A 23,227-nucleotide genomic window follows, 5' to 3' on the forward strand; every position below is an offset into this window, starting at 1 on the left:
GGCACAAGGATGCAGAGACAATCAGGGGCCTCAGGCAACCACAGAGACGATGGCTGGGGGGTGAGTACCACCTGTGGGAGGTTGTGCTGTTCAGCGGAGTTTGCAGAAGGGGAGCCTGTGTGTTTTGGACCACACAGAGGGGAGCAGACTGAGGCTTCTCTCTGAAGCCAAGGACTAGGTACAGACCATATATATGCACTAACCCTCTGAAAAGCCACAAAAAACCACAGAAGAACAAAAACCTCCAGAGAACCAAAGCCTGAAAAACGGGTTTCCACAGCCCAGCCCAAGCAAGACTGACTGAAAAGCAAGGAGGCGGGTCCCTTCCCCAGAAGACAAGCCCAAAGAATAAGAGAGCAATTACCTCAGGGTCTCCATTAAACTATAAAACCACAACATCAGGGGAAAACAATATATTAAGCCTCTGGTATTGTCACAAAACCTGTACATTTCATAGATACAACTTTTTTTTTTTTTTAATTTGTTCTCACGATTCTTCTTCTTTTATTTTTTTAACCTACTTACCATTACAACTAGATGTTTAATACAACATATTACATAATAACTTGAACTTGAACTTTTTTCATACATACACCCATGTTTCTTTTTCTTCATTTTCTTTATAGATCAAGAGAGAGATAGATACATGATAGATATAGATATAAGCTTCAAGGTAATCCTTTTTCCCTGTTCAATACCACCCATATATATATATACACCAGTTTTAATTTTCCTATATCTCTGTAAAGTTAAATACTTTAGCAAACATAACAAGATACACCCAGGAAATACTGAAATAACCTTCCTCACCCACATCAAAGCTTTATGAACACCTTCCCATTTAATTTTCTGTCACTGTTTCTGTGTATTTGGTTTTTTTTTTTTTTTTTGTACTATATAAATCTTATTATTTGCTTTCATTTTGGCTGTATTTCCCCTTTTTTTTCCTTTCTTGTCTTTTATTTTTATCAATATTTTTCTCTGTTTTTCTGTATGTATTTTATAAATCCAGGAAATTTACAGGATTGAGGTCAGGAGGAGCATGAAGATAGATTCCTAGCATCCTATGGCTTCAGCAAATGTTTGTCTCTAGCAAGTTCTCCTCCATAGCAGGAACTTTTGAGTCCACTTCACCATTCAGAAAACCTCCACAGTGGCTGGGCATGTGCAGGGAGGCTTTGGGTCTGGATAAGTGTCCTAAGGGCTGGTTTTGTCACACTGGTGTGAAGGGCAGAGTGCAGGATTCCTGTTCAGTGCAGATGGTAGTCAAAACAATCAATCCTTCTGTGTATGGAAATTGCCCCAGGGCACCATTCTCCACCAGCTGCACTCCAGGGGAAGTGACAAATAGGCAGGACCACAGAGACAGCAATCATTGTGTTGGGCATAGCGGGAAGTGGGGACACCATTCTTTGGGGTTCTTGCTGCACCTGTTCCACAGCCCTGGTGTCCAGAGCTCCAGGATGAATATGGAGGCAAGTGGAGGGGGCTCTGGAACTCAGCCAGGCCAAGCCAATCTCATTATCACTGGGCAGAAAACCACCATAACCAGAGATCCTTGTGTATTCCTGTCATAATTTGGGGACATGTAGGCCCCTACATGTCATAACAGAGGCTCTCTGTCATCTCCACCTACCTAAGCAAACCTGTCGTCCTGCCCCTCAGTTTCCACCTGCACCTTACAGATGGTGGAACCGGTCTGTTCTGATTTTGTACATCTTCCTAATTCAATCTTGGTTGGTGCATGTTTCTAGAAATGCACCCATTTCCTCTAGGTATGAAATTACTGGTATTTAATTGTTCATAGTCTCCTATGATTCTATATATTTCTGTCTCCTCAATTGTAATAACTCCCTTTTATTTATAATTTTATTCAAATCTTTCTTTTTTTTTTAGACTAAGTAAAAGTTTGCCATTTTCTTCATCGTTTAGAAGAACAACATTGGATTTCATTAATCCTTCCTGTTATTTTTCTGGTCTCTATTTCTTTTACTTCCACTATGATGATGATGATGATGATGATGATGATGATGATGATATTTCCTTCCTTTTGTTGACTTGGGTTTAATTTGCTCCTCTTTTTCTAGTTACTTAAATTGTAAAGTTAAATATTTTGAGATCTTTCTACTTTTTATTGCTATAAACATTCTCTCAGAAGTGCTTTTGCTGAAACCCACAAAATTTGGTATGTTGTATTTTCATTTTCACTTCCTTGAGATAATTATTTCTTTCACTTTTATTTATTTATTTTTTATGTTATGTTAGTCACAATACCATACATCATTAGTTTTTGATGTAGTGTTCAATGATTCATTAATTCCATATAACACCCAGTGCTTGTTCCAACCTGTGCCTCCTTGATTCAATACCTATCGCCCAATGACCTCTTTGACATATTGGTTGTGTCACCAATATCACATTATTTAAGCACTCAATATCCAGTAAATCAATGTCTGAAACTCTGATTTTGAAGCCAAGAAAGCTTCTTTATCACAAGGACAGCCCAATGAGAAGGCTTGGGATCCTTCCCGAAGTTGCCTTGCCCCTGTGGAGCCAAGGGACAGGTTCTATATGTTTGGAGAAGGAGGTGAATACATGAGAGGTGTGTGAGGTATTTCTAGAAACCTTGGGAACATGGGTCTTGAAACATCTGGAGCTCTCTGTTCTTCCAGAAAATGAGGCACCTTCAGGACTTGGTATAATTAGGGATGTCACATAGTTTCCAGACAAATGTTTCCATCTGGTTCCAATTAGTTTCTATAACCAATAAGTGAATGGGAGCAGAGGTTAAAAAAGAAAGAAAGAAAGAAAGAAAGAAAAGTTAATGATTGATCATGCATAAGGTTGAGAGGTACATAAAACATAATTAAGGACAGAATAAAACACAATGTGAAGCTAAAGTGATAATGCAACTAATACAACTATAGTTCTAAATATGCATACAAAACAGGTCCAGGAACCATGGGTCCACGCTCAGTTGTTTAGAATTATTTTCCACATATTTTTAGGTCTACTCACTTTCCTCTTGTTCATTTTTAATTTTCTTAATATCTTAATTTAATTTTATTTTTTTCAGTGTTCCAAGATTCATTGTTTATGGACCACACCCTGGCTTCCATGCAATACATGCCCTCCTTAATACCACCACCAGACTCACTCAATCTCCCACACCCCTCTCCTCTGAAATCCTCAGATTGTTTCTCAGAGTCCACAGTCTCTCGTGTTTCGCCTCCTCCTCTGATTTCCCCCAATTCACTTTTCCATTCCTTCTCCTAATGTCCTCCATGTCATTCCTTATGCTCCACAGGTAAGTGAAACCATATGATAATTGACTTTCTCTGCCTGACTTATTTCACTCAGCATAATTCCAGTCCCATCCATGTTGATACAAAAGATGGGTATTCATCCATTCTGATGGAGGCATGATATTTCATTTTATATATGGACCATATCTTCTTTATCTAGTCTTCTGTTGAAGGACATTTTGGCTCCTTCCACAGGTTGGCAATTGTGGTCATTGCTGCTATGAACATTGGGGTACAAGTGCCCATTCATTTCACTACATGTATATCTTTGGGGTAAATACCCAGTAATGCAATTGCAGAGTTATAGGGTACCACTATTTTTAGTATTTTGAGGAATATCCACACTATTTTCCAAAGTGGCTGCACTGACTTGCATTCTCACCAACAGTGTAAGAGGGTTCCCCTTTCTCCACATCCTCTCCAACACTTAATGTTTCCTATCTTGTTAATTTATACCATTCTAAGTGGTGTAAGGTGGGGGTATCTAATGGGTTTTTTTTTTTTTAAGGTTTCATGTATTTATTTGACAGAGAGAGAGAGAGAGAGAGAGAGATAACAAGTAGGCATAGAGGCAGGTGGAGACAGAGAGGGAAGCAGGCTGCCTGCTGAGCAGAGAGCCAGATGAGGAACTGGATTCCAGGACCCTGGGATCATGACCTGAGCAGAAGGCAGAGGCTTTAACCCACTGAGCCACCAGGTGCCCCATCTCAATGTGATTTTGATTTCAATTTCCCTGATGGCTAATGATGGAACAGAGTAAAGAGTCCACATATGAGCCCTCAATCTATGGTCAAATAATCTTCAACAAAACAGGATAAAATATCCAGTGGAAAAAATACAGTCTCTTCAATAAATAGTGCTAGGATATTGGACAGCTATTCTCCCACACCATACACAAAGATAATCTTGAAATGGACAAAAGACCTCAACATGGGGCAGGAAGCTGTCAAAATCCTAGAGAAGAACATAGGCAGTAACCTCTTTGACATTGGCCAGAGGAACTTCTTTCAAGACATGTCTCCAAAGTCAAAGGAAACAAAAGTGAAAATGAACTTTTGGCATTTCATCAAGGTAAAAAGCTTCTGCAAAACAAAGGGAACAGTCAACAAAACAAAGCAGCCACCCACAGAATGGGAGAAGATATTCTCAAATGATACTACAGACAAAGGGTTGATATCCTCTTGTTCATTTCTACCTTCATACCGTCGTGGTCAAAGAAGTTGGTTGATATGATTTCAATCTACTTAAATTTGCTACGATTTCTGTGCTCCATCATATGATCTAACATGGAGAATATTTCATGTGCATGTAAGAGGAGTATACATCTGTTGTTGGACAGAATGTTCTGTAAAAATGTCTTTTGTTCTAAAAGGTGGTTTTATTCCAATGTTTCCTTGTTGGTTTTCTGTTTGTTTGTTTTGTTGTTGTTTGTCTGGACAATCCATCCATTGTTGACAGTGGGGTGTTGAGGTCCCATACTATTTCTTCTGCTATGTCTGGCTGTTTCCCCTCTGGTGCACTATACTGACCATGGCTAACAGTATTATTCCACATGAGAAAAATGAAATTGTTATGGGATCCAGCACCAGTATCAACAAGTAGGACAAATAAAGGGTATATTTGAATCCAAAAGGCAATAAGTTGATAATGGGCACAGTCCATACCTTTAGTTCCTCAGATTCCACATTCACCATTTACCCACATTGGAAGTTTCATATAACAACACAACAAATCCACATTTTCACCCACCTACAAAGCTACCATTACAAATGAAGAAGCTCTCTCTTTCTACAACATGAAACACACATTGAACCCAACACTGTTATATTATTTATTCCTCAAGTTCAGTCAAAATCCCTTTGACTATTCTGTTATGTAGAGACAATATTTTAAGTATCACCAACAGTAACCTGAATAAAATCACATTCCTAATAAGAAGAGACAGAAAGAAAGTAGAAAATAAAGACAAATAACACATCTACATGATAAGAAGGAGAAAATATGCAACGCTTCTACAGTACTTTTTTCGTTATTGGTCACATTCAGGAACTGGTATCTGTGACTTCCATCTTCCACTTCTAATTCTGTGTCTTCTCATTTCTCCCAGAACCACAGCAGGTCAGCGTTCTCTACCTTAGAAGTGAACACACCTTCACCTGAAAGTCTGAGTCCTCAATAGTCTGGTTTCCTTATCTTTGCTGTAGTTTTCTGTGCACCTATACCATTGGAGTTGGAAATACTGAGAAGCACTACAGTGTCCAAGGTCAAAACTTTTGGCAGCTCACCAAGGGACTAAAATTCTCTTCTTCATATATGTCTTAATTCTTGTAGCAGTTCTGTTCTTTCCAACTGGTGTTGGCACACCAGGGAATTCAGACCCACATCCTTCATTGCCTGAAGTAACTAGCACAAGTTTCACAAGTAACAGACAGGTAAGTGTGTTTCATCCATCCCAGCAAAGGAAGTATATAAAGTAGAATATTAGACTTCTCTCCTCTTAAACACCCAACAACCATCATTTCTCCAGAAATTTTTGGATGGCTAATGGCTCTGGTCAGAGTGCACATTTCCCAAAATAGAGCTACTGACCCACCCATAGCCTCTGGGTCCTCTGCACAACTCAAGCTGTGTTTAATTTGCAGAGTCATTCAGTGCAGACAAAAGGTTGATATCCAGGATCTATAAAGAACTCCCCAAATTCAACACACACAAACCAGATAATAATATTAAAAAAATGGGCAGAGATATGAACAGACACTTCTCCAATGAAGACATACAAATGGTTATCAGACACATGAAAAATTGTTCATAATCACTAGCCATCAGGGAGATTCAAATTAAAACCACATTGAGATACCACCTTACACCAGTTAGAATGGCCAAAAGTAGCAAGATAGGAAACAACATGTATTGGAGGGGATGTGGAGAAAGAGGAACCCTCTGACACTGTTGATGGGAATGAAAGATGGTGCAGCTTCTTTGGAGAATAGTGTGGAGATTCCTCAATAAACTAAAAATAGAACTTCCCTATGACCCTGCCATTGCACTCCTGGGTATTTATCCCAAACATACAGATGTAGTGAAAAGAAGGGCCATATGTATCCCAATGTTTATAGCAGCAATGGCCACGGTTGCCAAACTGTGGAAAGAACCAAGATGCCTTTCAACGGATGCATGCATAAGAAAGATGTGGTGCATATACACTATGGAGTATTGTGCCTCCATCAGAAAGGATGAATACCCAACTTTTGTAGCAACATGGATGGGATTGGAAGAGATTATGCTGAGTGAAATAAGTCAAGCAGAGAGAGCCAGTTATCATATGATTTCACTTATTTGTGGAGCATAAGAAATAGCATGGAGGACAAGGGGAGTTAGAGAGCAGAAGGGAGTTGAGGGAAATTGGAAAGGGAGTTGAACCATGAGAGACTATGGACTGTGAAAAACAATTTGAGGGATTTGAAGGGGCTGGGGGGGGGTTGGAGGTTGGGGGAACCAGGTGGTGTGTATTAGAGAGGGCACGGATTGCATGGAGCACTGGGTGTTTTAAAAAACAATGAATACTGTTATGCTGAAAATAAATAAATTTAAAAAAATAACTAAGAAAAAAAATCAAGTGGAAAAAAAAAGTATGCATAGTCATTCAGCCCTCATCTCCTTCATATCAAACAGTATAAAGGCTCCATGAAAACACACACACACACTAAAAAAGAAAAAAAGAGACAAACACAAAAGATGCAACTATAGGGAATAAACTGGTGGTTGGTGGGTGACGGATGGGTGAAATATGTGAGGGGCGTTATGGAGTACAATTACCATGATGAGAACTGAGACATCTATAGAACTGTTGAATCACTATATGGTACATTTGAAACTAATTTAACCCTGTACATTAACTCTACTGAAATTTAGAGAACAATTTTTTTAAAATTATAAATAAATAAGAAATAAGAAACTCTAGGACACTTTATAAATTTATTTTTTTGCTGAATTTACATAGGGGCACTGATGATATAAATGAAATATAAATGATGACTAAAAATTTTTTAAAAGAAATAATTTTCATTACCAAAAGAAACATGACTTCTGGTAGTAAAATTCAGCCTACCCCAAATCAGCTCAAACAAGAGTCAACTTTTATCTTCTGCTACCTGAGCATAAGGTATAAACTAACTATTCTCATAACTATACCAGGAGTCTGTATCCAGAACAGGAGGGCAGGACACCAGCTCACCCACGACCAGCCTCAATCTTTTGCTTCAGGGAGTCTGCAGCTCCAATAAGAACCACCATGAGGGGTCTGAGACTATGTTGGGCCCTAAGGGGGATATAACACTGGGCTACAAAAAACTAATGAAGATTTGGCTCCTTGGGAAGCACCATCAACACCAGAGCCTGGACTGAATCCCTGCCCTGAAAGGCTCAGTCTCTTCCAAAGAAGGATAAAGCACAGGGTCCTCCCCAGGCCCACCCACCACAGAGAAAATGGTCAGGGACACATCTCCTGATCTAGACATGATGTATAGAAACAGAGAGCCAGTGGAGGAAGCTAAAGGGAAGGAGAAAATGCGGAAGCTATCAGTCATGTTATAAAAGCAGACAACACCTTTGTTGAGGTCCAGGAAAACTCCTACCCTGTGGCAAACTTGCACAAGGATTAGTTGAGTCACAGTGATGGTGCAGGAATAATATATATTGGCAAAGTGCCCATAGTCCAGAACCCCTTTTCTGGGAACTCTTGTGCCAGTCCTACTTCTTCACACCTTCCCTACAGACCCCCAGGGCCCAGTCATTTTAATTTCCATAGTTGATCTTCACCTTGCAATAACATCACTGTGATGTTTTGAGCTCACAGTCCAGGATGCTGTGTCTCTCCTGTATCCTCAAATGTGTCCATCCAGATCATATCAGTCTTTTTATCAGAGACATCAAGGTCAGGCTGTGTAGACTCTGGATCTAGAGTGCCAGACACTGCAGAGAGAGTTGCCAATTATGCAAGGCCTTCCTCTGCCCTATAAGAAGGCACACCACCACCACCACCACCACCCAAGACACCTAGCTGCAGGGAGGGCTAAGCCTTTTGAGATTAGAGCCTTGTGACTCAAGCCCATAGCCCTCCAAACAAGAGAAGTAACCATGAGAGTGATTAGGGGGTTAGATATGTCACAGGACACTTAAAGATCAGACGATACTCCATGGACTGAGGGATATCTCTTTAGCATCCAATCTCACTCACACCCACCAATCCCAGCTACATGACTTTCACTGCCCCATCCGAGCCCACCACCATTGATGGTGCCAGCATCTGTATCACCACAGCAAGCTGAAGGAGATGTCAGCAGCCATCGGGCAGCAGTAAAAACACCCAGAAAGAAATAAAGGTAACTCATAGGCCTGGAACTTCTCCTTCTGCCAATCTACAAGGGAAGCACATTTCCCGAAAGTTAATAAAAACTAGAGATTTGAGGAGATTGTACACAACAATGTCAATATCTAGGCATCTGAAATACAGTGATGCAAGAATTATAGGGAAATATGCTTTGGAAATATTCAACCAATGAATTTATTTCTTTTACACACACACACACACACACACTTGGAGCCATCCTACTACACCCTTCCCAGGAAAGACAGGCCATAAAACTTAACACCACTGAAAGGTTGGGTAACAATCTGAAAATAAGATTCTATTCCCAGTTTTCAGTATCAAATTATGCTTTCTTAATCCCTAGCTACACATCTACCCTGAAAGCTAAGTTTTCTTAAGAAAGAATTGGAGGGTCAAAATTTCTGAGTTCTCTGTCTGAGGTGTTTGGATGGTTCAGTCAGTTAAGCACCTGACTCTTGATTTCTGCTCAGGTCATGATCTCAAACAGTCATGGGATCAAGCTCTGTGTTGGGCTCTTCCCTTGGTGGGGAGTCTGCTCGAGTATTCTCGCCCTCTCTCTGTCTCCTTCTGCCCCTCCTCCCACTCATTTTGTCTGTCTCTCTAATATAAATAAATAAACTTCTTTTAAAATTCTTGAGGCCAGGGGGACAAGATGGCGGGGAAGTAGGAGAAGGTGCCTTTTCAACCTGTACCCTAAAGTGAGGTGATTACCTACCAAAGAACTCCGATCACCCATGACATCAGTCTGAGATCGGAATTATACACGTCTGGATCTCTACAGGGGCAGAAGACACCAGTGGGCAGTAAAGCAGAGTGGGAACAGTGAACTGAAATTGAAAGATAAACAAAAGGGGGAGGGAGCCACCAGGGGACCGGTTGTAAAGTAACACCCCTAATAGGAGTGAGAGTGCCCTGTATCTGGGGACCAGCGTTAACTTGGAGACTGGTTGAAAGCACTCCAAAAGAGCAAAGGATCACAGTGGGGAAACTGTGGGAATCAGGGCGGCTAGGGACAGGGGCTTAAGTCAGTGGACCAGGACAGCCTCCCCTGGTGCTGAGCCTGAGAGAGTGCGGTGGAGAAACCAGGTCTTGGTCCCTGAGCCACCAGAGCGCCCGAGAACGCGTGGGGTCTGGCTCCTGTGAGGGGATGGGAGCCACGCCTGATGGCAGAACGTGAAAGCCCTGCTATAGAGTCTGAGATGCACATGCCCCTCATCTTCCCCTGAAAGAGGTACGACCTGCACCATTGTTTCAGAGCTTAAGACGCGCGCCCCAAAATCTCCCCTGAAAGAGGTGCGCGAACGCCCAGCCTGGTGCTTTCGGACCTGCGCCCCATTCTCAGAGCCTGAAATGCGTGCATGACCCACAGCCTCCCCTGAAAGAGGTGTGTGCAAGCCGGGCGCTCTTAGACCCAGAAAGACAGGGCACTCCCAGCCCGGACCAGCAGGAAAATCTCAGTGTGCGATCACTGCTTGTAACCTCTCTGGCGGTCTGGAGTTTCCCAGACAGCCGCAGCTGCCGTGGTTTGGGGTACAAGCAGAAGATCCTGCATCCCCAGGGACCACGACTTGGAACCTGCTCTGCCAGTGGCCAAAGGGGAACTTATTTGGGCTCTGCAGCCAGACTCAGGCTTCTCTCTGAGAGGGAGGTAAGGGTTCAGTTTGTTTTCCTCTAAAACTACAAAAACCATCAAAAGCGGTCAAGGTGAGAGAAAAAAAAAAAAAAAAAAAAAAAAAAAAAAAAGGAACAAACATAAAAACTGCCAGAGAACAAAAGTCTGAAAAAAAACCAGTTTCCTCAGAGCCCACCCCCTTGAGGGGGGCGGGAGGACTTAACTCAGGGAACATCAATGACTGAAAACGCACGTGGCAGGCCCCTCCCCCAGAAAACCAACTAAGAAAGGAAAAAAAAAAAAAAAAAAAAGACCACAAGAGAACAACCACCACTACTTCATAGGACAACATTAATTTTTAACTCATTCCCACTATTCTGGTTCATTTTTTTTTATAGAGATAATTTTTTAACTTATTTACCATCACAGTGAGCTGTCCAGTACCTCAAATTCCTTAATAACCTTCTAACCTGAACTTTTTGATACATATACCTGTGTTTTTCTTTTGTATTTCTATTTTCTAAATTTTTTTCACTTTAGTTTAGTCTAGTTTATTCCTTTTTATTTTTATTTTCTAATATTCATATAGAGTTAAACGTCAAAGTAATCCCTGTTACCCTATCAATACTACCCCTATAGGTAAGCCAATTTTTAATCCCCCTTTATCTTAGGAAAGTTGAGTCATTTAACAAAGATATCAAGATACATCCAGGAAGAATCAAAACAACCTTCCTTGCCCACATTGAGAATTTATAACCACTCTCCCATCTTTTTCATCCACCACTGTTTCTGTGTTTTTGTGTTTGTCCTGATAGTATATAAATCTTACACTTGGGGTTCTTTTTGACAAAGTTCTTATTTTATTTGCATATATATATATTTTTTTTTCTCTTGTCATATACTTTTATCAGTCTTTGTGTTTGTCTGTCTTTGTTTGTATACGTCATGAATCTTACCTTGGGGCCCATTTGGGCTGAATTTTCTCTTTCATCTTTCCTTTCTTTCCTGTCTTTCTCTCTCTCTCTCTCTTTTTTTCTTTTTCTTTTCTTTTGTCTCTCATATGGGTGGGGAATCCTGATTATTCAGAAGTGTTCCAGGGTGCACCTTGACTGCACCACGGTGGATACATCCAGCTACATCTGTTCAGTCGTCTCTCACCAAAATGATTAGGAGGAGAAATGCCTAACAGAAGAACAATACAGAGGATGGACCTTCTGCAACAGAGCTAATGGCTATCAACATAGACAATATGTCGGAAAGAGGATTCAGGCTAACAATTATCCAGGCAATAGCTAGGTTGGAGAAAGCCATGGATGACCAAACGGAATAGATTAGGGCTGAGCTGAAAGCAACCAGAGATGATGTTCACAATGTTAGGGCAGAGTTAAAAGCTACCAGGGGTGAGGTTCACAATGCTCTCAATGAGTTCCAATCTAATCTAAATTCTCTCAAAGCTAGGGTAACTGAGACGGAAGATAGAATTAGTGATCTGGAGGACAAACAGATAGAGAGAAAAGATCAGGAGGAAGCCTGGAACAAACAGCTTAGAAACCATGAAAACAGAATCAGGGAAATAAATGATACCATGAAAGGTTCCAACGTCAGAATTATTGGAATCCCTGAAGGGGAAGAGAAAGAAAGAAGTCTAGAAGATATAGTGGAACAAGATCTTCATGAAAATTTTCCCAATCACGCGAATGGAACCAGCATTCATGTACTAGAGACTGAAAGATCTCCTCCCAAGATTATACATTCCAAAAAAAATCAAGGCACCTGATAGTCAAATTGAGGAATCATAATTGTACATATAATCTCTTGAAAGCCGCTAGGACAAAGAGGCTCCTTACTTACAGAGGAAAGCCCATCAGAATAATGTCAGATCTGTCCACAGAGACCTGGCAAGCCAGAAAGGGATGGCAAGATATATTCAGGGCATTAAATGAGAAGAACATGCAGCCAAGAATACTTTATCCAGCAAGACTAACATTCAAAATGGATGGAGAAATGAAGAGTTTCCAAGACTGGCAAGGCTTAAAAGACTATGCGACAACCAAGCTGACACTGCAAGAAATATTAAGGGGTGGTTCTATAAAAGAGGAAAAATCCTAGGAATAGCATTGAACAGAAATATAGAGACAATCTACAGAAAGAAAGTCTTCAAAGGTAACTTGATGTCAATAAAAACGTATCTATCAATAATCACTCTCAATGTGAATGGCCTAAATGCACCCATAAAACAGCACAGGGTTGCAGATTGGATAAAACGACAGGACCCATCCATATGTTGTCTACAAGAGACCCATTTTGAACCTAAAGATACACCCAGACTGAAAGTGAAGGGATGGAGAAACATCTTTCATGTCAATGGGCCTCAAAAGAAGGATGGGGTAGCGATTCTCATATCAGATAAATTAGATTTTAAACTAAAGACTGTAGTCAGAGATACAGAAGGACACTACATAATCCTTAAAGGGACTACCCACCAAGATGATCTAAAAATTGTAAATATCTATGCCCCCAATATGGGAGCAGCCAATTACATAAAAAAACTGGTAATCAAGATAAAGAGTCATATTGATATGAATACATTAATAGTAGGAGATCTTAACACGCCTCTCTCAGAAATAGATCATCGAAGCAGAAAAATCAATAAAGAAACAAGAGCATTGAATGACACATTGGACCAGAGGGACCTCATAGATACAGACAGAACACTCCACCCTAAAACAACAGAATACTCATTCTTCTCAAGTGCACATGGAAACTTCTCAAGAATAGACCACATACTGGGTCACAAATCGGGACTCAACCGATACCAAAAGACTGAGATTATTCCTTGCATATTCTCAGATCACAATGCTTTGACACTGGAGCTCAATCACAAGGAAAAGTCCCGAAGGAACTCAAACACCTGGAAGCTAAAGACCACCTTGCTTAAGAATGCTTGGGTCAACCAGGAGATCAAAGAAGAACTGAAACAATTCATGGAAACCAATGAGAATGAAGACACTTTGGTCCAAAACCTATGGGATACAGCAAAGGCAGTCCTAAGGGGGAAATACATAGCTATCCAAGCCTCCCTCAAAAAAATGAAAAATCCAGAACACAGCGTCTGTCTCTACAACTTAAAGAACTGGAGAATCAAGAACAAGTCAAACCAACTCCACACAGAAGAAGGGAAATCATCAAGATTAGAGCTGAGATCAATGAGGTAGAAACCAGGGATACAGTAGAACGTATCAATGAAACTAGAAGCTGGTTTTTTTTTAAAGAATCAATAAGATCGATAAACCATTGACCACACTAAACCAAAAGAAAAGAGAGAAAGCCCAAATTCATAAAATTATGAATGAAAAGGGAGAGATCACAACGAACACCAAGGAAGTAGAAACAATCATCAGAAGTTAATATCAACAGTTATATGCCAAGAAGCTAAGCAACCTAGATGAAATGGATGCATTCCTGGAAAACTATAAACTCCCAAAATTGAACCAGGAAGAAATTGACAACCTGAATAGATAAATATCTAATAAAAAGATTGAAGCAGTGATCAAAAACCTCCCAAAAAACAAGAGCCCAGGGCCTGACGGATTCCCTGGGGAATTCTACCAAACTTTCAAAGAAGAAATAACACCTATTCTCCTGAGGCTGTTTCAAGAATTGAAGCAAGGGAAAACTTCCAGACTCTTTCTATGAAGCCAGCATTACCCTGCCCAAACCACACAAAGACCCTACCAAAAAGGAGAATTTCAGACCAATATCACTGATGAATATGGATGCTAGATTCTCAACAAGATCCTAGCAAACAGGATCCAACAGCACATTAAAAAAATTATCCACCATGACCAGGTGGGATTCATCCCTGGGATACAGGATGGTTGAACATTTGCAAATCAATCAATGTGATAGAACAAATTAATATGAGAAGAGAGAACCACATGGTCCTCTCAATTGATGCAGAAGAAGCATTTACAAAATCCAGCATCCATTCCTGATTAAAACGCTTCAAAGTATAGGGATAGAGGGAACATTTCTGAATTTCATCAAATCTACCTATGAGAGACCCACAGCAGATATCATCCTCAATGGGAAAAAGCTTGCAGCCTTCCTGTTGAGATCAGGAACACGACAAGGATGCCCACTCTCACGACTCTTGTTCAACGTAGTACTAGAAGTCCTAGCAATAGCCATCAGACAACAAAGAGATAAAAGGTATCCAAATTGGCAATGAAGAAGTCAAACTCTCTCTCTTCACAGATGACATGATTCTTTATATGGAAAACCCAAAAGACTCTACCCCCAAACTACTAGAACTCATACAGCAATTTAGCAAGGTGGCAGGATACAAAGTCAATGTACAGAAATCAGTGGCTTTCTTATACACTAACAATGAAAATACAGAAAGGGAAATTAGAGAATTGATTCCATTTACTATAGCGCCAAGAACCATAAGATACCTGGGAATAAACCTAACCAAAGAGGTAAAGGATCTGTATTCCAGGAACTACAGAACACTCATGAAAGAAGTTGAAGAAGACACAAAAAGATGGAAGACCATTCCATGCTCTTGGAGCAGAAGAATAAACATTGTTAAAATGTCTATACTGCCTAGAGCACTCTATACTTTTAATGCCATTCCGATCAAAATTCCACTAGCATTCTTCAAAGAGCTGGAGTAAATTATCCTAAAATTTGTATGGAATCAGAAGAGACCCCGAATTGCTAAGGAAATGTTGAAAAACAAAAATAAAGCTGGGGGCATCACGTTACCTGATTTCAAGCTTTATTACAAAGCTGTGATCACCAAGACAGCATGGTACTGGCATAAAAACAGACACATAGACCAGTGGAACAGAGTAGAGAGCCCAGATATGGATCCTCAACTCTATGGGCAAATAATCTACGACAAAACAGGAAAAAACATACAGTGGAAAAAAGACAGTCTCTTCAATAAATGGTGCTGGGAAAACTGGACAGCTATATGTAGAAGTATGAAACTCAACCATTCTCTTACACCGTCCACAAAGTTAAACTCAAAATGGATAAAAGACCTCAACATGAGACAGGAATCCATCAGAATCCTAGAGGAGAACATAGCCAGTAATCTCTTCGATACCAGCCACAGCAACTTCTTTCAAGATATGTTTCCAAAGGCAAAGGAAACAAAATCGAAGATGAACTTTTGGGACTTCATCAACATCAAAATCTTCTGCACAGCAAAGGAAACAGTCAAGAAAACAAAGAGGCAACCCACGTAATGGGAGAAGATATTTGCAAATGACAGTACAAAAGGTTGTACAAAGGTTGTACAGTACAAAGGTTGACAAAAGGTTGATATCCAGGATATATAAAGAACTCCTCAAACTCAACACACACAAAACAGACAATCATATCAAAAAATGGGCAGAAGATCTGAACAGACACTTCTCCAGTGAAGACACAAATGGCTATCAGACACATGAAAAAATGTTCATCATCACTAGCTATCAGGGAGATTCAAATTAAAACCACATTGAGATACCATCTTACACCAGTTAGAATGGTCAAAATTAGCAGAACAGGAAACAACATGTGTTGGAGGGGATGTGGAGAGAGGGGAACCCTCTTCCACTGTTGGTGGGAATGCAAGTTGGTGCAGCCTCTTTGGAGAACAGTGTGGAGATTCCTCAAGAAATTAAAAATAGAGCTTCCCTAGGACCCTGCCATTGCACTCCTGGGTATTTACCCCAAAGATACAGATGTCATGAAAAGAAGGGCCATCTGTACCCCAATGTTTATAGCAATGATGGCCATGGTCGCCAAACTGTGGAAAGAACCAAGATGCCCTTCAACAGATGAATGGATAAGGAAGATGTGGTCCATATACACTATGGAGTATTATGCCTCCATCAGAAAGGATGAATACCCAACTTTTTTAGCAACATGGACGGGACTGAAAGAGATTATGCTGAGTGAAATAAGTCAAGCAGAGAGAGTCAATTATCATATGGTTTCACTTATTTGTGGAGCCTAACAAATAGCATGGAGGACATGGGGAGTTAGAGAGAAGGGAGTTGGGGGAAATTGGAAGTGGAGGTGAACCAGGAGATATTATGGATTCTGAAGAACAATCTGAGGGTTTTGAAGGGGTGGGGGATGGCAGATTGGGGTACCAGGTTGTGGGTATTATAAAGGGCACAGATTGCATGGAACACTGGGTGGGGTGCAAAAATAATGAATACTGTTATGATACAAATAAATAAAAAATAAATTAAAGAATAGGATGTATTGTATAGTGACTAACATAACACAATAAAAATATAAAAAAAGATATCAATGCTAAAAAAAAAAATTATTGAGGCCTCCATTTATTTAACTGAATGAACTGATCTTGTAGGCTGACAATATACAGAGAATGCTCCTTGGTGGAGCTGCACTTTGAGGATGACTATCAGCCATGGGTGAGGAGAACTCTGGATACTCCATTAGAGAAATCCGGCCCAGTCAGGAGGCAACAGAGAGATGTCAAGGAAGGTAGAGAAAGAAGTTCAAAGAAGGAATGACATACATACAATGAGAAGTCAGACACTAATGAATTTGCTTCCCTTTTCAATGGAGTATTGAGAGGAATATCATCACTCTATGTATGGGGAAACCCAGAAGTATTGGGTTTACTCATCTATTTCTCTCTGTAATACCTCACAGAGATCAAAAGCACCAGGAGACACATTATGTGATAGTTTCCAAATATGGCCATGTCCAATGCCTCAGAAGTTATGAAATTGTTGCAAAAATGAGAACATTAGAGATGTGATAACAGTTAAGGAACGTGAGATAGGGTTGGGACAGAGGGAGAAAACAATGTCCCCAAACACCTAAATGGAACCCCAAGCCCAAGTGTCCTATGACCAGATCAAGTTACCTTCTGTAGCCTGAGGTCCTGAGTTGAGCAAGAGGAGACCACAGGGCCCTCTTCCCCCAGTGGCCCAAGGACACATAAACTCTTTAAACCTTCATACTCCCTGTTGGGAAGACAAAGGAAGCTAACTGATCAAAGCAAAACTTCCGAATGTCAGAAGACTGAAATGTCTGGGAGACATGTCTGGGAGAGCTGTTACCTCCAATAGGGCAAAGATTCCGCAACAAAATTAGAACTTTCATAAAAATAAGGAAATGCCATTTTCTTGAACACTTGGGATGTAATTCTGTGAGCACCACTCCCACTTACACAGATTTATTCAGATAAATGGGCTTTTCTGTCTGTGTTGATTTGCTTGATGGAAACAGATCACTTAAAATGGGCTGACCCCTGAGACCCTGAGAAAAAAAAAAACTTTGTTTACTTGTTCTTCACTGAGAGATTAGTTGACTCCCAGTGAACACATTTCTATATAAATACTGATACGCATTAGCAAAGAAGAGGAATCAGAAGGAGAAGGAGAAGAAAAAGAAAAAAGGGAGTTGGCATTCCATTCTGAGACCCTACAATGCATCCAGAGCTACGCGATCCATTTCAGAGGCTTAAGAGCATTCTTCACTTCAATTCCATAGCAAGTCTTTCATTATGGATTATTTTCCCAATTTCGTGAATAAGATGAAATCAGACATTAGTTCACCTCACACTATGAGCCCATCAATGTGAAAATGTTGATATACTGTAAGGGTGTCTCTCTTGACAAAATAAAAAGGTATACAAAGTTCACATTATTTTCCCATATAGGCTTCTTTTTCTTTCCAAGTTTTTATTTAAATTCCAGTTAGTTACCATACAGTGTAGTATTAGTTTCAAGTGGAGCATTTGGTGACTCATCACTTACATACAACACCCAGCGCTCATCACAAGTGCCCTCCTTAATCCCTGTCCCTCATCTAGCCAACCTAGAAAGTAATCCTCACTTTCTTCTCTAGAGTTAAGAGTCTGTTACAAGGTATAGTTTGAAACACATGTGCTTCAGTTCAATAGAGAAGGGAGAGATGCTAAAAGAAGAATAGTTGATCCCCATTTTTAACAAATAAATCCCAAGAACCAGTAAGGCCCTGTGAAGGGATTTCCTCATACATCTGGCCCCCAGGCCTCCTTCACCCATGGCTCCCCCTTCTCTGCTGTCACAGTCATTATCCTTGAGGCTGAACACAAACAGCCAAACACAGAAGACCACATGTTACACAGGTTCAAAGGGCCCAGATCTTAACCCACCCCATTGTTAAAAGATGCTCTAGATAAACTCTCATTGCATTAGGATCACCCTGATCATAATCTGGTCCCAATTCCACTAGAAGATTGAGATGGTCCCATTATCAGAAGCAAACTCAGATAATTAAAATAAATATGTCTTTTTAGAAATGTCTCAGACAGATGTCAAAGTTTATTACTTTTCATGCACCCAAATACCTTGCACACCCTTGTAGTACTTCCCAATTTAACAACTGTGACTGCGATTTCTGGTCTCACTTCCCCTGCTCTGAGCTGCCCAAAATCTCTCCAAGAGGAATCACAGGCTCTCTACTTTCCTTCTTATCTCCTCCTCTCTTCCCTACCAGCTTTCCCTTCCCTGATTTGCTCCCCACCTTTCTGTGGTAAACAATTCTCACTCCTCTAGATGTGTCCTTCTACAAACTTCACACATTGCCCCTAATAGACCCAAACAAGGTGGAGCCCATCAGGCAAGTGCAATATTTTCCTAAAAGGAATGACAATGGTTGGGAACAATCATTAGTGACTGTTTTTGAAATCTATACACATCATCTATCATAATGTTATATATTAAACATGTACTATAGATTGCAGTGTAATATATTTTAAAATATTTTATTCTTCAAGCTACACAAATATATATACAAGATTTTGTATATACTGAGGGTGGTTCACAGACCCCACTCCCAGGAATCCATAACTGTCCAGGGGGTTCTAGATCTCACATTCAGAACACCTATTCTAAAGCATTTAATTCCTCAGCAACTAAGAAGTTTAAAGGAAAAAACCCAGCTTGGACAAGGAGTCAGTGCATGAGAAAGTGAAATGAAGAACATGGGACCAGCAAGAAGCAGGAAAACCAAACTTAGATCTATGAAAAGTAGGAATTTCAGGGGAAAATGGATTCAGGACCAAGAATCCACTTAGGAAGACCTAAGTACTAAGCAGGCAAACATGATTTCTGAAATCTTTTGACATAGGAATTTCTAATCTATACAATCACTACCCTTTTCCAGACTCTCCTTATAAATGACCCCTTTATTGACATTGAACAAACCAAAATAATCAGTTAAAAATGTGTGTTCAGAGGGTGTTGCTAACCCCAACAGCCACCTATAGTAGAGAATGGGTCAGAATGGAGGCAGATCTGTGTTCCCAAGAACAGTCCCTGCAGTCTTCCAGAGGAAGAAGACAGAAGTGACAAGGACAGCATGTACACCAACCCTGTCCTGATGTGGGGTACATGACACAGAATGGGGCAGAGTTGAGGCTGGGGAGGTAAGGCCACCAGGAACCCCAGAGTTACTTACCTGCATATAGCTGTGCCTTCCTCCTGGCTGAAAGGGAGCACACCCTGGTGAGAACTCAGTCAGAACAAGCCTGCTCAGCATTCATCTACAGACCCTTGTCTGCCCTCTGGAATATAGGTGACACTAGCTGCAGAGCAGGGAAAATCTGGAGAGGAGATGACCTCCTGCCACGTGCTGACAGCAGGGTATTGAGGGAAAGTCCCTGGACCACAGGTCAGGAAGTCTGCATTGCAGGCTGAGTTTCACTCCTGTCCACAGCCATTTTGAGTCCTTCGCCAAGTCATTTAGCTCTCATTTGCCTCAAAACCTTAAAAAAAAAAAAACTTATTCTACTTGCACTGGATTTTGCACCTATTAACTGAGAATTATACAATATAGGAAAATATTTGAGGGAATAAAATATACATTATTCCATAATTGTAAAAAAGTTATTACTACATTCAGTGATTTCGATAACAGAGATATTTAAGAAAGAAGTCAAAAGGGAGGATGACTTCAGGACAGGGATGTGAGGTGAGCTCTGGGGTAAAGGTGGCCAATCTTAGATAACACATCGCTATTTGGGGGCATTGACAATTCATCCCACCGCACTCTCACACATAGTCTTTCCAGTCCTCTACCCACCACTTTGTGACCACAACTTCCAGGAACTGGAGAAAACACACTCTACCCAGTTGGTATTATGTGGTCAGGACCACTCCTTTGTTTAATGAACCCCATTTATTTTTATACCTTCTTTAATGAAATTTCAGAGCAGTTGGCTTTCAGATTCCACGTGCTAACAGAACTAGTTATATTAAAGGCTAAAAAGCAATCAATATGGTGGGTAGGTCAGTATTAGAATAAAGCCAAGATGTACAACAGACTCCAGGGACCACCATCACCCCCAGATTCCCAAGCACTGTGTAGGAAACACTGGCATAGATTCGGGAAAGCTCACGGAGTGGGGTCTGCCTCCCACCAGCTTCCACTTCTGCCCCCAGGGAAGGGTCCACATGCCTCTGCATGAAACAAGGAGAGGGGATACCTCTTGGCTTAATTAAGATGGAAGACAAAAGATATCTGGAAAGTCACTCACCAGCCAGGTAAATAGATTTCCTCCAGTCTTAAAGGTAACACAGGAAACAGAAGGTGAGAACCAGAACACCTCCTACAAAGGGGATGCAGAAAGTTCTGGAGAAAGAACAGAACTTTCCAAGAACTGCTTGCAGATCATCTGAAAGAAATTGAAAGATAGGCATGAACTCCCATCACTAAGAACAGCAAAGACTGCACCTGCAGAACCCACCAGAATATCTCTCTGTATCCTATAATAAGATCTAACTCCAGACCCCTCCAGCCTCCACAGCCCCAACTGTCCTCTATGAAACTACTTGGCCACCTACTCAGGCCAAGGGCCTTCCTGTCCACTTTTCCTCCATACCAGCTTCCACATTCACAGACCATGGCCCCTTTCCTGCCTTACCTCTGGCATTCAGAACACTTTCCTTTGTGTTCTGGTCCTTTTGCTTGTCCTCATGCAGTTTCTCCTGTTCCTGCACCTCCTGCCACTTTGTGGTATGTTCTCTCTTGGTGTGGTAGGCAGTCCCAAGGGTTAAGAACATCAGCAAGTTCAGGCTCACTGTGAAAGCTGGCTTCCAAGGAGAGGCCCTAGGAAAGAAGGCCTCTGTGCCCAGCCAGAGACCCTGTCAGGGACACGGACCAGAACAGACCAGCCAAGCATACCCAGGAACACTTGCCCCTCCCTCCTAGAAAGGGCACTGACTTGAAATGAAAAGAGCCATTGCCTTCTCCTGGCCCAGAATGAGGCTGAAGACACGGCAGATCACATTGCCTGAAGAGCTGTTCTTCACCCACCAGAGAAGCCTCCAAACTAAACAGCCTCCCACTGTCTTGGGCATATATCTCAGAGAATATCAGGAACTTCTAGCTTCTGAGACTCTCCACTATATCTGAGGCTTCAGAAGCCACCCCAAGGCCATGCGCAGCACTTGGACCCCATCCTCCTCTGCTGCTTGGATGTGCACTTGAGGAGTAGAGCCCATACCTGCAAGAGAGAAGCTGGAGAATCCAGGAATCCCAGCAGAGTCTTTCTGCGCACAGCTCCAGGGACAGCATTGCATTCTGGGGTCTCTTTGAGGAGTGGCCTCTACAGGGAGCAAAACAGTAGCCCTAACTCAGGGAACAGAAGGAAAGTGCACAGGGACTGCTGCAGGCACAGAGTGCGGGCTCCTCTCCCTGAACATGAGGGTAGCGGTCCATCCTTTGGAGTGACAGAAGGAGGAATTTGGTCCCAGGATCCATCCTTCTCTGCTCTTCTCACCTCACACACTCTTGCACACCCACTGCCACTTGGTCATCATTTCTACCATTGACAACCCTACATACCTCCTGAGCTGTTTCCCTAACATCCACATCCCTGGGGGTTAGCTCTGACATTCCTCACAGATACTTCCAACTCAAATCCTGAACTAATTCATGATTGGACCCATCTGTGATAGGACAATGATTAAAATATCCCCAATCCTTCAGCCTTCCTTACATTCTGTGAGCCCTCTGACTCTCTGTAGTCTTCTGTCCCACCTCTAAACTCTGTCCCCAAACCTTCACACTCAGTTGAGTCTGCTTTCCAAACCTCTGTGAAACCAGTCGCCTCCTCTTCTACCCAGCTGCCCCTACACAGAGTCAGACAGCCAAACTTCCTCTATGTAACTACATCCATGCCTCCAGTCTCCATCCTTCATGCTGTTAAAGCAAACTCCTGCACAGTTCTGTTTAAATTTTCCTTAGGTCTGCATCGAAACTCCATTACACAGCACACAAAGACTTCTCTACGCTGATGTCTGCCTCCACCCCTACCCAACAAAATCCCTGTGCACTTCCAGCCTAAATTCCATACCTGTGCCCCACAGAGCACATGCATTCCAGTCTCTGGACTATTTGGTTAACTGTAATAACCACAGTAACCATGCTCTCTGTGCCCCTCACAGTCCAGTTCATCAACCTGCAGGACTATTTGGAACACTATGTGCTTCACTCAGGTACCTGCTCAAGTGTGACCTCCTCATGAGCTTTTCATGATCAATCTCTTCTCTGTGCCCATGGACCAGGAACACCTCTTTATTCCAGGATTGTCACTTCTCCCCATCCTCCCATTCACCTTTCTTACCAACTATGTGGACTCTGTGTGTGCACAGACTCAGAAACCACCCTCCTTCCTCAAGTGTTTCACATGCATGTTCCTCTTCTTGGAACTCTCACCCTCAGATATCCACTCTTCAAAATGCCTACTCATTAACATCTAACATCCTTTAGCCCCCATCCATGCATCTGTTTTTTTGCCTCTAGAATATAAATGCTGCAGTGCAGAGACCGTTCTTTGGTTCACTGATGTGTCCAGGTATCTAAAAGGGAACCTGGTACTTAGTACGGGTTCTC

The 23,227-nt window shown here is 41.5% G+C and overlaps 1 long non-coding RNA gene and 1 pseudogene across 5 annotated transcripts; both read right to left on the reverse strand.

Moving 5' to 3' along the window:
* Positions 1-931: 931 nt before the first annotated feature.
* LOC123388950 lies at positions 932-1,925 on the reverse strand (annotated as a pseudogene).
* A 345-nt stretch (positions 1,926-2,270) lies between these two features.
* LOC106003435 lies at positions 2,271-21,951 on the reverse strand. 5 transcript variants are annotated; one of them, XR_006603461.1, is made up of 5 exons: positions 21,255-21,658; positions 20,868-21,005; positions 19,790-20,096; positions 8,124-8,276; positions 2,271-2,757 (listed from the first exon to the last, which is right to left on the reverse strand). It is a non-coding gene; the product is annotated as an uncharacterized LOC106003435 (long non-coding RNA). The 5 variants fall into 5 exon arrangements; XR_006603463.1 differs by lacking the exon at positions 8,124-8,276; XR_006603462.1 differs by lacking the exon at positions 2,271-2,757 and having other exon boundaries at positions 7,297-8,276.
* Between the last annotated feature and the right edge of the window lie 1,276 nt (positions 21,952-23,227).

This window comes from Mustela putorius, unplaced genomic scaffold (genome assembly GCF_011764305.1).
Source record: "Mustela putorius furo isolate JIRA1106 unplaced genomic scaffold, ASM1176430v1.1 tig00003929_pilon_pilon_pilon, whole genome shotgun sequence".
In the NCBI taxonomy this organism is placed as follows: Eukaryota; Metazoa; Chordata; class Mammalia; order Carnivora; family Mustelidae; genus Mustela; species Mustela putorius.